Source organism: Oncorhynchus kisutch, unplaced genomic scaffold (genome assembly GCF_002021735.2).
Source record: "Oncorhynchus kisutch isolate 150728-3 unplaced genomic scaffold, Okis_V2 scaffold810, whole genome shotgun sequence".
Lineage (NCBI taxonomy): Eukaryota > Metazoa > Chordata > Actinopteri > Salmoniformes > Salmonidae > Oncorhynchus > Oncorhynchus kisutch.
Genome location: NW_022262755.1, coordinates 31,068 through 47,500, shown reverse-complemented (window position 1 = coordinate 47,500; position 16,433 = coordinate 31,068). Strand labels below are relative to the sequence as shown.

Here is a 16,433-nt window from a genome sequence, read left to right as displayed (position 1 = left end):
TCTAGGCACAATACAGTATTTGTAGCCAATCAGACAGCCCCATGTAGGCTGGGTTCTGTATGTCTAGCCAATGGGAAAGGCCCATGTAGAAAGTATATGAGGGCAGGTACGGGGACAGAGACACACCTGACCTAGAGGTGTGATCGAGCAGGTTGACAGTATGTGTACACGGCATCACTCACCGCTCAGAGCGTTTAGCTACTGTATGTATCTACCACATGTCATGTATGTACTTCACTGATGTCACTGGTTACTGTGAGAGTGACGTTAAAAAAAAAAAAAAAAGTGATACAAATGCAAAACTAGTGGAAGTTCACTGTGACTGGGTCGGTCCGGCTTTTAATTTGAACCAATCAGCATTCTGTTTCCGCGGGTGACGGCATTTATATGCATATGTGCTATTGTACATATAAATACATATTTACGAGGGCATGTATTAGTTTTATTCAAATGGTATAATAATCAAATGCTGCAGTGTGTTTATGGCTGATAGAGAATTAAAATGTACAAGTCATTTCCTGTTTCCTGTTGTGGTTTTTAAATTGTGATGAGAAGTACTGTTGATGAAAACCCTTTTACAACTTTTCTCTTCTTTTAAGTGACTACAATATAACTTATTACAGAACAGAACTTATTCATTATAGGACAGCACTTATTCATTATAGGACAGCACTTATTCATTATAGGGGAGAACTTATTCATTATAGGACAGAACTTATTCATTATAGGACAGCACTTATTCATTATAGGACAGCACTTATTCATTATAGGACAGCACTTATTCATTATAGGACAGAACTTATTCATTATAGGACAGCACTTATTCATTATAGGACAGCACTTATTCATTATAGGACAGCACTTATTCATTATAGGACAGCACTTATTCATTATAGGACAGCACTTATTCATTATAGGACAGCACTTATTCATTATAGGACAGCACTTATTCATTATAGGACAGCACTTATTCATTACAGGACAGAACTTATTCATTATAGGACAGCACTTATTCATTATAGGACAGAACTTATTCATTATAGGACAGAACGTATTCATTACAGTACAGAACTTCCTCCCTGGTCTCAGACCATTTCATGTTATTCTGTATGTAAATCCGATAGACTCCATTTAGTATGATAGGTTACGTTTGGTATGGTTACATAAGACAGGAGGTTAATGAAGGCAAAAAACGAGAGGGTGAGAGTTTCAACTGTTAGACACCACCAGAGTGTCTACTGTTAAGTCACAGATGTGTCTAATTTATCCAAGATGAACCACAGCCTGTTGTTTCCAATGGAAACAAATGAATCTTAGTGGGCAGAACATGCAAGGAGCAGAGATCAAACGTTTCATCGATAAAAAAAAATTAGCAGAAATTTGGCCAAAATCCATCTCGCACCATCTGCTCCCACTAGTGGGCACTGGGCTTCCTCTCACTACCATATTTGGTAGTGAGTGGAAACGTCAACCCGGATGCTTCACATTTATACATCCTGTGAAATATCTGTCTCATTGTTCAATCTGTAGTTTAGTTACACACTACCAGGGGAAATGTACAAAGCTTTCCAAACTGTGGAGGGGGAGGGGGTAGCATTTCACAGCGTCTGAACACGCAACAGTGAAATAAAACATTTAAAAACGTAAAACCAAGAAACAACAACAAAGAAATCTAAAAACCGAAAAATGGCAAACATTAAAATCGGCAGCCTTCATTGAAACAAAGTCATGAGGCAGACACAAGGATGGCAGAAAATAACACGGAAAACGTTCGCTTTCAAATACAACTGATCAAATGTGGATTTACATACTCTTTTGTAAGATTCAAAATAGTTCCCTGAATTGAACCACCAGACTACCATGGAAAGCTACTTGTGTCAGGGACAGTTTGACTTTTCACTTGATTGCAAAAAGCTTTCCCTGGTGGTCTAGTGGTTAGGATTCGGCGCTCTCACCGCCGCGGCCCGGGTTCGATTCCCGGTCAGGGAACACACTGTTTTTTTTATTTGATTAAAACAACGCTTACATTTTAAATGTTACCCAAAAAATTATGTAAATCCACATTTGATCAGTTGTATTTGAAAGCGAAGGTTTACCGTGTTACTTTCTGACATCCTTTCGATTTCAAATTTTAAAAAAGGTGTGTTCCCTGACCGGGAATCGAACCCGGGCCGCGGCGGTGAGAGCGCCGAATCCTAACCACTAGACCACCAGGGAAAGCTACTATCAAAAGGACAGTTTGACTTTTCACCTGATTACTCTGACTTACAACTGGAAGTTTAACTTGTCGCTCTTTCTTTAAAAAAAACTATTACCGCAGATCAAAGTTAACAGTATCTTTGCAATGACACATCCAGAAGCTGTGTGCACGGCTTCCACCTCTCAGCACTGTAGGCTTTCTGTCTGGTAAACAAGCTAACTTTAGTGGAAGTGACGCTTGTGGAGACTTTAACGTTAGCTATGTGGTTTACAGCTAGCTAGCTCTGGCCTCTCGTCCTTCGGAGTTCAAAGTCAATCTGTTCCACTCTGATGTTGATGAAAGTCCGACTGTCTAGCAGAACCAGCGGCAGGAGAGGCCCGGGCGGGTGGAACCACGGATAAAAGTCGCCAAAACAGCAAACTCTGTAGGTGGGTCTTTGATGATGAAGACGGGTTGACAGCAGGAGCTAAGGACCAATAACCAGGTATGTACAAGCATACATCAAACAAACATTATAGGGGCAACAGGTAGCGCGGTCTGTGTTGTATTACGTTCACTACTGTCATACAGAAGCCACGTCTATCTATCTATATATCTACAGTATCTATCTATCTAGTTAAATAAATAAAAATTGTCTATCTATCTATCTCAGTCTGACTGTCTAATGAGTCAATGCCAACAGGTAGCGTAGTCTGTGTTGTATTACGTTCACTACTGTCATACAGAAGCCACGTCTATCTATCTATATATCTACAGTATCTATCTATCTATCTATCTATCTATCTATCTATCTATCTAGTTAAATAAATAAAAATGGTCTATCTATCTATCTATCTATCTATCTATCTCAGTCTGACTGTCTAATGAGTCAATGCCAATAGCTAAATGGAGTCAATCAGTCATAACTTTTAGCCGCCTATTTGTCCATCATCATAATGACTTTATCGCGTCTGTCAGTGACATCTGTGTCCTGAATGGAATTCTGTTCCCTATAAAGTGCACTCAGGGCTGCCAACTTCTGAAGAAAGCTTTGGAGGGAGATGTTGCCTAGGCGGGTCTGTTATAAAGCTCATCTCCTGTAATTCTACATATTTGACCAAAAACACAGGTCAGGTGTATTCAGAATGATTTGAATATTAAATTAACACTCAAAATTCAATGACTTTGTTAATCTGAGATTTTTGGGGGGATGAAAATTTAAAGTATGCTAATATATATATATATATATATATATATATATATTTTTTTTTTTAAACATATTTTGTAGGTGGTTTGACACTTTATTCCGACATTAAATTAAATCAGATTGCAAGACATGCGAATGGGGAAAACAGTGGGAAGGTCCATGTATTGATTACTGTTATCTATAAACAGTAGGAAGGTCAGTAGATTGATTCCTGTTCTCTAGAAACAGTAGGAAGGTCAGTAGATTGATTCCTGTTCTCTAGAAACAGTGGGAAGGTCCATGGATTGATTACTGTTCTCTAGAAACAGTAGGAAGGTCAGTAGATTGATTCCTGTTCTCTAGAAACAGTAGGAAGGTCAGTAGATTGATTCCTGTTCTCTAGAAACAGTAGGAAGATCAGTAGATTGATTCCTGTTCTCTAGAAACAGTGGGAAGGTCAGTAGATTGATTCCTGTTCTCTATAAACAGTAGGAAGGTCAGTAGATTGATTCCTGTTCTCTAGAAACAGTGGGAAGGTCAGTGGATTGATTCCTGTTCTCTATAAACAGTGGGAAGGTCAGTGGATTGATTCCTGTTCTCTATAAACAGTATGAAGGTCAGTAGATTGATTCCTGTTCTCTAGAAACAGTAGGAAGGTCAGTAGATTGATTCATGTTCTCTAGAAACAGTGGGAAGGTCAGTGGATTGATTCCTGTTCTCTATAAACAGTGGGAAGGTCAGTGGATTGATTCCTGTTCTCTATAAACAGTATGAAGGTCAGTAGATTGATTCCTGTTCTCTAGAAACAGTGGGAAGGTCAGTGGATTGATTCCTGTTCTCTATAAACAGTGGGAAGGTCAGTGGATTGATTCCTGTTCTCTATAAACAGTGGGAAGGTCAGTGGATTGATTCCTGTTCTCTATAAACAGTATGAAGGTCAGTAGATTGATTCCTGTTCTCTAGAAACAGTGGGAAGGTCAGTGGATTGATTCATGTTCTCTAGAAACAGTGGGAAGGTCAGTGGATTGATTCCTGTTCTCTATAAACAGTGGGAAGGTCAGTGGATTGATTCCTGTTCTCTATAAACAGTATGAAGGTCAGTAGATTGATTCCTGTTCTCTATAAACAGTAGGAAGGTCAGTAGATTGATTCCTGTTCTCTAGAAACAGTAGGAAGGTCAGTAGATTGATTCATGTTCTCTAGAAACAGTAGGAAGGTCAGTAGATTGATTCCTGTTCTCTAGAAACAGTAGGAAGGTCCATGGATTGATTACTGTTCTCTAGAAACAGTGGGAAGGTCAGTAGATTTATTCATGTTCTTTAGAAACAGTAGGAAGGTCAGTAGATTGATTCCTGTTCTCTAAAAACAGTAGGAAGGTCAGTAGATTGATTCCTGTTCTCTAGAAACAGTAGGAAGGTCAGTGGGAACGCTCTGCACAGGAAATACTTATATTAATGGTTGATGGCAGTGGGCGACCAAATCATAGATTGCAGTCTCCTTGTCCAAAGACTGCTTTTGTAACAGTATAACTTTAGACCGTCCCCTCGCCCATACCCAGGCGCGAACCAGGGACCCTCTGCACACATCAATAACAGTCACCCTCGAAACATCGTTACCCATCGCTCCGCAAAAGCCGCGGCCTTTGCAGAGCAAGGGGAACTACTACTTCAAGGTCTAAGAGCAAGTGACGTCACCGATTGAAACGCTATTTAGCGCGCACCGCCGCTAACTAGCTAGCCGTTTCACATCCGTTACACCAGAACCACCGCTAACTAAGCTAGCCGTTTCACATCCGTTACACCAGAACCACCGCTAACTAAGCTAGCCGTTTCACATCCGTTACACCAGAACCACCGCTAACTAAGCTAGCCGTTTCACATCCGTTACACCAGAACCACCGCTAACTAAGCTAGCCGTTTCACATCCGTTACACCAGAACCACCGCTAACTAAGCTAGCCGTTTCACACCCGTTACACCAGAACCACCGCTAACTAAGCTAGCCGTTTCACATCCGTTACACTTTCAAAGTAAGGACACAAACATTCAGATTTTAGTACATTTTAGGTGAGCTATCTCTTTAAAATTAGGTCTGGAACAAAATCCTGCTTGCTCTCCAGGAAATGCCACGCGACGGACGCGGTGCAATTTAGAAGTAGTCCCCCCCCAAAGAAAACGCAACGCGCGACCAAGAGTATGTGAGCGAACCAGAGCTGTAGTGGAGCGAGAAGCAGAGCAGTTTACTACAGCTCGGAGCTCAGGGCGAAGAAGCATCGTAAGATCATCAGAAGCTGATAAGCTGATAGCCTAGTGGTTAGAGCGTTGGACTAGTAACCGGAAGGTTGTGAGTTCAAACCCCCGAGCTGACAAGGTACAAATCTGTCGTTCTGCCCCTGAACAGGCAGTTAACCCACTGTTCCCAGGCCGTCATTGAAAATAAGAATTTGTTCTTAACTGACTTGCCTGGTTAAATAAATAAAATTTCTATGTTGTTCACCACAGTCGTCATATTAGGGATATCTAGGTGAAGTGTCCAACTTTTTCCTGAAAATCGGAACATTCTTACTCTGGGAAATCTGTGTGAAATATTTTTATTTTCTTTTATTTCACCTTTATTTAACCAGGTAGACTAGTTGAGAACACCTTTATTTAACCAGGTAGGCTAGTTGAGAACACCTTTATTTAACCAGGTAGGCTAGTTGAGAACACCTTTATTTAACCAGGTAGGCTAGTTGAGAACACCTTTATTTAACCAGGTAGGCCAGTTGAGAACAAGTTCTCATTTACAACTGCGACCTGGCCAAGATAAAGCAATATAAAGAGATAAAGATATATCAATTTCTCTTTAAACCAGGACATGTTACTCTCACTTTTTTTGTTTCCTTCGTTACAGGTTATGAGAATCTTCCGTCTGAAGCTGAGGCAATATCCATTCGATTCAAGGACTGTACCTGAAATGATACAAGATCACCGGTGAAGTGTTCATTTAGAAAAGTCCTTATCAACCAGTGGAATTTTTTAAATGTATTTTACTAGGCAAGTCAGTTAAAGAACAAATTCTTATTTACAATGACGGCCTGGGAACAGTGGGTTAACTGGTCTAGGAACAGTGGGTTAACTGGTCTAGGAACAGTGGGGTTAACTGGTCTAGGAACAGTGGGTTAACTGGTCTAGGAACAGTGGGTTAACTGGTCTAGGAACAGTGGGGTTAACTGGTCTAGGAACAGTGGGTTAACTGGTCTAGGAACAGTGGGTTAACTGGTCTAGGAACAGTGGGTTAACTGGTCTAGGGACAGTGGGTTAACTGGTCTAGGAACAGTGGGTTAGCTGGTCTAGGAACAGTGGGTTAACTGGTCTAGGAACAGTGGGTTAACTGGTCTATGAACAGTGGGTTAACTGGTCTAGGAACAGTGGGTTAACTGGCCTAGGAGCAGTGGGTTAACTGGTCTAGGAACAGTGGGTTAACTGGTCTAGGAACAGTGGGTTAGCTGGTCTAGGAACAGTGGGTTAACTGGTCTAGGAACAGTGGGTTAACTGGTCTAGGAACAGTGGGGTTAACTGGTCTAGGAACAGTGGGTTAACTGGTCTAGGAACAGTGGGTTAACTGGCCTAGGAACAGTGGGTTAACTGGCCTAGGAACAGTGGGTTAACTGGTCTAGGAACAGTGGGTTAACTGGTCTAGGAACAGTGGGTTAACTGGTCTAGGAACAGTGGGGTTAACTGGTCTAGGAACAGTGGGTTAACTGGTCTAGGAACAGTGGGTTAACTGGCCTAGGAACAGTGGGTTAACTGGTCTAGGAACAGTGGGTTAACTGGTCTAGGAACAGTGGGTTAACTGCCTTGTTCAGAGGCAGAACGACAGATTTGTACCTTTTCAGCTAGGAGATTTGATCTTGCCACCATTTTGGTTACTAGTCCAACGCTCTAACCACTAGGCTACCCTGAACTGAAGAAGACTTTCTCACTACCGGCAGACTGTCAGAACATCATGTCTAATAGTTATCTATGGGACTGATACCAGTGTGAAGAGCTGGTCATATCTAATAGTTATCTATGTGGGACTGATACCAGTGTGAAGAGCTGGTCATATCTAATAGTTATCTATGGGACTGATACCAGTGTGAAGAGCTGGTCATGTCTAATAGTTATCTATGGGACTGATACCAGTGTGAAGAGCTGGTCATGTCTAATAGTTATCTATGGGACTGATACCAGTGTGGAAGAGCTGGTCATATCTAATAGTTATCTATGGGACTGATACCAGTGTGAAAGAGCTGGTCATGTCTAATAGTTATCTATGGGACTGATACCAGTGTGAAGAGCTGGTCATGTCTAATAGTTATCTATGGGACTGATACCAGTGTGAAGAGCTGGTCATGTCTAATAGTTATCTATGGGACTGATACCAGTGTGAAGAGCTGGTCACTTAAAAGACTTGGTAAATGATTACCTTGCCAACAGGACGATTGAATATTATTGTCTTGTAGACAATTATTTTATTTATTTTTGCGTGAGTTTCCTCCTGATACAGGATGTGGTAGGAGTCCTAAGGGACATCATTACACATGGTAATACTTATTTTCTTATTTTCTATAACTTTGTTTGAAATCAATTTCTTATTGTAAATAGAAAGTAGAATATCTGGTTAAGGTTTTTAATGTCAATGATTATATGCTTACTGCTTTTTTTTCATAATGTCTATTTCTTTCATGTTTTCTATTGTTTTCTAAAAATACATTTTAAGTATATTTCTTTTTTTTAAATGGTCTGGGAGGGTGTAAGAATATTTTGAAGATAAATACAAAACCTAGAGACAGAGTACAAGAGGTCAAAGGAGGAGAGTCAATAGAATACTAACAATCTCCTCTTTCCACTGGGATTCTCTGCCTCTAACCCTATTACAGGGCTATATAAATACATTTGATTTGATTTGACAATCAAGGGAAATTGTTTTTTTTCTGTAATAGGGAATTATTGATCCATGGTTCAGAGACATGGGAGGAATATGTCTTCTGAAATATGATACTTGTTATTTGGCCATTGGCTAGTTTTATTGGAAGGAATTCTAATTGGTCAACCACAGGCTAGGGCTGGGTTATAAAACTACATCCTGTCTCTTTGTTCTGTGGAGAGAGAATCACAGGAGAGAACCACTGGAGAGAATCACTGAGGACAGGGGAGAATGACTATCTACCTCTCAGCATAACATCTATGATTTATCTTCTTTGAATTGACCTATTTTCCTCCCCCTGATTTGCTTTGGGGTTTGTGCTATTAAAGAGTAAACATCAACTGCTAACAAGTTCATAAACCATGTGCTATGGAATCGGTACATTGAAAATCTCTTCCCAACTAGTTTGCAATCTATATGTCACAGCTGTAAAGTTTTTGGTCCTTAAATTAAACTGGTCAACTTTTGTATTTATCACAATTTTCTTTAACCATTTTTGGTCTTTAATTCCGACAGACAAGTTCCTTATTTTCTCCCCTTCCACTTTCCTCTTAAGTTTTTGCGGTAATGCTGCAATTAGTCGGTTGTAATTTTGGGTAGAGCAGATATTTCTATATAGTTTTGTTAGCTGCATGTGTGACATAACTCTACCAGTCCTATTTATGATATCATTTACAAAAATTATACCATTCTTTCCATAAGGAATGTTTTTTTTTTATCAATTAGTATATTTGAGTTTAACCATAATATGTGTTATATTTGTTCTGTCTTTTCTGGTGGATTAAAATGAAATTGCAAAACAACTTTCTATGGCTTGTTTAAACAAATTGCTATTTTTTGAGGGGAGATGAAAAGTTGTAATCTGAATAGAGGGAAAAAGGCCATTCTAGAACATTGAACATTCTAGAACATGGGGTGAGACATTCTTACTAATCTGCTAGAGAACCAGTTCTGGTTTAAGTATAACCTTTCAATGACTGAAACCTTTAGTAAGAGGTCTTATGCTTTAATATTTAATCATTTCTGCCCTCCAAATTCATATTCATTATATGAATAGGCCTGTTTAATTTTGTCTGACTTGCCGTTCAAAATAAAATTGAATATTCTTTGCTCATATGATTTAAAAAAACAAGCAAATTGTGGTTACCACTATGTGAAATCAGTTATCAATAACAAGTAGTCATTCTGTATGGTTATCATGTATCATACATGTCATTTAGATGTTTATACTTTACAAACACACATTTTGTTTCTGTAGTTCTCAAAATCCATTGATAGTACACAAAATCTATATGTTTACCAAACGGTTAAGTGGTTAACCATTAAGCGCAGTTGGATTAAGTAATGGTCAAATGTATTCATACAGAATGAGAAGAGAATCATATGAAACGTGTTGTGAGCTTTGCTTTGTGAAAGACAATGACTTTTAAATTAAACCAAGTGGTGCCTGGAGAAATAGGTATTCTCTAAAAAAAGAGAAAAATCCTGCCAATTTGCCCTTCAATGAAATGTAGAAATTAATCTCCTCGCAAGAGAGTTTTTGAATAGCAGTGTTTCTGTAGGCTACAATTTGTAATGGCAGGCTACAGTTTGATAGCAGAGTTTGCTAAACAAATACCCTCCCGATTGATACAAAATCATCATCATATCATTCTGCCAGGTAGGCATACTTTGCAGTCAACATTTAATTTAGAATGTTTTTGGGGAAAGCCTTTTGGAAACGTTCATTCAACCAGTTGAGATACAGTAGGTGGTGGAATCAGTGGCGATTCTAGCATGGCAATCTTGGTGGGGCAAACAACCCATAAAAAAAAAATGCATGCCAGCAAAGCCACTACACAAGTCTAAACGATACATTAAATGCACTATAACGGTGAGAAACGGTGCCCACAAACGTTTAGGGTCTACATAAAGCTGTCCAGACAGTGGATCTTACGGCTGTTTAAATAAATATGGGTTCTACTTACTCCTTCTGGATTTGTGTAAGTCGATAAGAACCGCATTCTCCTTCGATAATAACGTACGACAACATGATTTTTTAAAAACCTTTGAACCATACAGAAACATTATTACATTTATATTCAGTAAAATCATAATGTTAGTTCTCATATAATGAAACACTTAGCACTTAGTATGAGCAAATGTAAACAAACGAGCTGCGACGAGGTAGGCCTATTCGTTCAGCGCTTTCAAAATGGACATCAACAGAAATCCAGATAGATATTACTCTTCTTTAAGTCACCACAGAGAGAGAAAAAGAGAGACCCAGACTCAGCGGTTAGCCTACCATCTGAAGTATGTTATTATGTAATGTTATGTTGTCTAAAAAGGAAGGACAATACAATCACGAGGATCCACCTTTATAGACAATATTACAGACGCACAGACAGCACATTGAACAAACAAAACAATCTTCACATTATGAACTGGAAGTACATTAGTTTATTAATGAACTTGTTGTTGAAAACAAATATTTGAATGGGAAGCAACCATGGTTACAAGGACGGTATACTATAATATAATAAAATATTGTTGAGTCTGTAACTTACCACGCTCCTCATGGAGAAAATCACCAGAGATAATTATAACACACAAAGTTTGAGAAAAACAATTAAATGCATCATTCTAACATTGCCTAAAATGATGAATAAGACACTAATGAGATAGACCTGCACTATAAAAATGCAGATGTACAATTTATGGCATATATGATGATAAAAGGTTGAGGAAAACATTCATTTACTTATCTCAACTTTACGCAAATCACAAGCGGCGATCGCTGGGCAATGACCAATCATATCGAGAGGTTCCCGTGACGATTACCAATCATATCGAGGGGTTCCCGTGACGATGACCAATCATATCGAGTGGTTCCCGCGACGATGACCAATCATATCGAGGGGTTCCTGTGACAAAGAACAATCATATCGAATGGTTCCCATGACGATGACCAATCATATCGAGTGGCTCCCATAACGAATCTGACGCGTGAAACCCACGACAGGAGACTATCTCCAGCAAAGATGGCTGACAGAAATACCGGGACGGAAGCAAATGTAATTAATGATAAAGTCATAACGATTCATACTAAAAATGTAGATTTGAGAGGAATGTGTTAGCTAGTTGGTGTGGAGACAGAAAAATGCATAATCGTTTGTCATAAAGTTACTTACGAAAATCGCTATTCGGCAAGCTAGCTGACTAGCTAACATTAGCCAGCTAGCTGACTAGCTTTATGGGTGTTGTGACATGAGTATGACATTGTAATTCTGGTTGTTTAATGTTTTAGGGACTCCTGAAACAACCAGCAAACCAGACTGACGTCTTGTGAAACAGTAGATGTAAATAATCTAGCTAGCTAAAGCATTTACTGCAAATTGAATGTACCGTTTTGTAAGCTTGCCTTGCTGATATTTACAATGCAGATGAAGTATCGTAGCTAGCTATTTTCTTGCTTCTTGTGCAGTGCAGAATAAAAATATCTGTATGCCTATATATGTGTAGCCGATCTGTGTATGAAGCCTAAAACGTTTGGTATACAAATTTGTTCAGAACCTAGCTATGAACCTCAGCTATCATAGCCTGTTGTATCTTCAAAACAGTCTGAATGACATTAATGGACCCTATGGATTGAGTAGAATATAATATAACATTGTGCAAAGGTTGCAAGTCGTATATACATGTAGTTATTGAAATCCCACATTGTAGCCTGTACATTTAATATAGTCACTGATCATATACTCTTCCTTGGAAAAATAAAAGGCGCAGTTCAGGTATGAATGTCTTTGATGGGTTTTCAGTCATATCCAATACCAGGAGTATCAAATGCCAGTCTTTGAATGATGCTGTGTCTGCATGTATGTATTACAATTATACACTTCAACAGTGTTTACCAGTCTTGATCCTGGGACATCAATGGTTACACATTAACTATGCAATAGACTAGAAACAGGATTTAACTAGTTAAATACTGATTTGTAATTCATATATGCAGAAATAGAATTTAAAAACAGTACACTACACTTCCTATACATCATGTAAATACTCTGAACACCGGTTCATCTCAATATGTAATTTCCTTCATCTGCATTGATCTGATAAACACAGGACAGGTGTAGTATTTCATCACGAGACTTAATGTCAACCAGTAGAAAATATGAAATGCTTTATTGAAATAAGTTCATTATACAAGTGTTATAAATATTGTAATATATTATAAATACAAGTTCAATCTGTACTTCAATGCACATCTGGTGTGCATTATAACAACAGAGGAAGGAGGTGGTGAGAGAGGTGTAGAAGACAGAAAGGGAAAGAGGTAAGAACAGAGGAAGAAAGAGGTGGGGAACGAGGGGTGTAGAAGACAAATGGAAAGAGGTAAGAAGAGGAGCAGGGAAGACGGCATGTGATTAATGAATCACAGTGCTACCCTAATATTCTGCTACCCTAATATTCTCTCTTCATCACGATTACATCATAGTGTCTCCTAACCAGCCTAGGGCTCCTAGTCGGCCCGAAGGTTATCTTTAAGAGCAGGTGAGGTGGCGATGACGGGACTGGGTTTTTGCATCCGCCATACCTGTTTTTTCCATGTGTAAATGTTGTTGTTTTTGTCACACTGTTTTGCTTTATCTTGGTCAGGTTACAGTTGTAAATGAGAACTTGTTCTCAAATGGCCTACCTGGTTAAATAAAGGTGGACTTTTAAAAATAAATTCCTGCATATGGAGAGAATGAATAAAAAATAAATTAAAAACAAACAAGGCTTAAAACTAACAGTCTGTCATAATAATCATCAAGAGGTGAAATGCAAAACTGATCTTGGATCATTAACTCTGGGACTACTACATCTCTTTAACAATACTGTAACGGCGTTCTTCGTTTGTTGAAAGAGAGTCGGACCGAAATGCAGCGTGGTGGTTAATCATGTCTTTAATAAAGAAAACGGCGATACATGAAATAACTTAATACAAAAACAACAAACGGAACGTGAAACCTAATACAGCCTATCTGGTGACACAACACAGAGACAGGAACAATCACCCACGAGAGACAAAGCGAACTCAGGCTACCTAAATACGGTTCCCAATCAGAGGCAACGAGAAGCACCTGACTCCTGATTGAGAACAGACTCAGGCAGCCAAGCCTATACAACACCCCTAATCAGCCGCGATCCCAAATACTACAAACCCCAATACGAGACACAACACACAAACCCATGTCACACCCTGGCCTGACCAAAATATATAACGAAAACACAAAACACTAAGACCAAGGCGTGACAAATACTTCCTGTATAATATAAACTGACCTGGGATCATTAACTCTGGGACTATTACATCTCTATTTCAATGTAAAGCATCTCTTTAATAATAATTCCTGTTGACCCGACCAAGTGACCTCTCACCTCTGATCATGCTGTGCCCCCTCTTCACCGACACAGCTGATATAACCTAGAGGATTTAGGGAGAAGAGAGAGGGATGAAGTCAAGGAGAGAGACTGTTATTGAGAAAATAAGGTAGTTAAAGAGACAGTGTTCAACAGGAATCTGTGTGTGAGGCCTCTCCTGGTGTCCACACCACACTAAGTGGCTGCAGAGTATTTCATACTGAAAAACATGCAAAGACACACGAGGACAAACAATATAGCTATAGAAATAATGAAGAGTCTTACTATTCTCCACGGTCGGCCCTCTTGACTATTCTTTGGAGGTGTAAGGAGCCACAGTTATACACATGAACCTGCACAACACAATCCATCAATCAGATTGATACATGAGTGTGTAGGTGGGGGTTATAGGGTGTCTAATTGTTCTAAATGTCATCAATATGGATGATTTAAAATGGCCTGTTTTGTTTTTGTACAGACATCACACCCTTACCTAAACAGCACCCTCACCTGAGAAGTAGAAATACAAAAAAAGAGAGACTGGGAATTTTATATTTTAGTTAACTAGCCAAGTCAGTTTAACAAATTCTTATTTACGATGACAGCCTACCAAGAGGCAAAAGGCCTCCTGCGGGGGCGGGATTAAAATAAATTAAATAAAAATAGGACAAAACACACATCATGACAAGAGACGACAACAACACTACATAAAGAGACCTAAGACAACGTGGCAGCAACTCAACATGACAACATGGTAGCAACTCAACATGACAACATGGTAGTAACAATATGACAACACTACATAAAGAGACCTAAGACAACGTGGCAGCAACACAGTATGGTAGCAACGCAACATGACAACATGGTAGCAACTCAACATGACAACATGGTAGCAACAATATAACAAGAGATGACAACAACACTACATAAAAGAGACCTAAGACAACGTGGCAGCAACTCAACATGACAACAACACTACATAAAGAGACCTAACACAGTATGTTAGCAACGCAACATGACAACATGGTAGCAACTCAACATGACAACACGGTAGTAACAATATAACAAGAGATGACAACAACACTACATAAAGAGACCTAAGACAACGTGGCAGCAACACAGTATGGTAGCAACGCAACATGGTAGCAACTCAACATGAAAACACGGTAGTAACAATATAACAAGAGATGACAACAACACTACATAAAAGAGACCTAAGACAACATGGCAGCAACTCAACATGACAACATGGTAGTAACAATATGTCAACAACACTACATAAAAGAGACCTAAGACAACGTGGCAGCATCTCAACATGACAACATGGTAGTAACAATATGTCAACAACACTACATAAAAGAGACCTAAGACAACGTGGCAGCATCTCAACATGACAACATGGTAGTAACAATATAACAAGAGATGACAACACTACATAAAAGAGACCTAAGACAACGTGGCAGCATCTCAACATGACAACATGGTAGTAACAATATGTCAACAACACTACATAAAAGAGACCTAAGACAACGTGGCAGCATCTCAACATGACAACATGGTAGTAACAATATGTCAACAACACTACATAAAAGAGACCTAAGACAACGTGGCAGCAACACAGTATGGTAGCAATGCAACATGGTAGCAACTCAACATGACAACATGGTAGCAACTCAACATGACAACAACACTACATAAAGAGACCTAAGACAACGTGGCAGCAACTCAACATGACAACATGGTAGTAACAATATGACAACAACACTACATAAAAGAGACCTAAGACAACGTGGCAGCAACACAGTATGGTAGCAACGCAACATGACAACATGGTAGCAACTCAACATGACAACATGGTAGCAACTCAACATGACAACATGGTAGTAACAATATGACAACAACACTACATAAAAGAGACCTAAGACAACGTGGCAGCAACACAGTATGGTAGCAATGCAACATTACAACATGGTAGCAACTCAACATGACAGTAACAATATGACAAGAGATGACAACAACACTACATAAAAGAGACCTAAGACAACGTGGCAGCAACACAGTATGGTAGCATTGCAACATGACAACATGGTAGCAACTCAACATGACAACATGGTAGTAACAATATGACAACAACACTACATATAGAGACCTAAGACAACATGGTAGCATCTCAACATGAAAACATGGTAGCAACTCAACATGACAACATGGTAGCAACTCAACATGACAACATGGTAGCAACTCAACATGACAACAACACTACATAAAGAGACCTAAGACAACGTGGCAGCAACTCAACATGACAACATGGTAGTAACTCAATATGACAACACTACATAAAGAGACCTAAGACAACGTGGCAGCAACTCAACATGACAACATGGTAGCAACTCAACATGACAACATGGTAGCAACTCAACATGACAACATGGTAGTAACTCAATATGACAACAACACTACATGAAGAGACCTAAGACAACCTGGCAGCAACTCAACATGACAACATGGTAGTAACAATATGACAACAACACTACATAAAAGAGACCTAAGACAACGTGGCAGTAACACAGTATGGTAGCAATGCAACATGACAACATGGTAGCAACTCAACATGACAACATGGTAGCAACAATATAACAAGAGATGACAACAACACTACATAAAAGAGACCTAAGACAACGTGGCAGCAACTCAACATGACAACAACACTACATAAAGAGACCTAACACAG

At 39.2% G+C, this 16,433-nt stretch overlaps 2 non-coding genes across 2 annotated transcripts; one reads left to right on the top strand and one right to left on the bottom strand.

The window, feature by feature from the left end:
* The first annotated feature begins 1,917 nt into the window (after positions 1-1,917).
* trnae-cuc (transfer RNA glutamic acid (anticodon CUC)) lies at positions 1,918-1,989 on the top strand. The gene has a single exon. It is a non-coding gene; the product is annotated as a tRNA-Glu (tRNA).
* Positions 1,990-2,145: 156 nt separating this feature from the next.
* Positions 2,146-2,217, bottom strand: trnae-cuc (transfer RNA glutamic acid (anticodon CUC)). The gene has a single exon. It is a non-coding gene; the product is annotated as a tRNA-Glu (tRNA).
* Between the last annotated feature and the right edge of the window lie 14,216 nt (positions 2,218-16,433).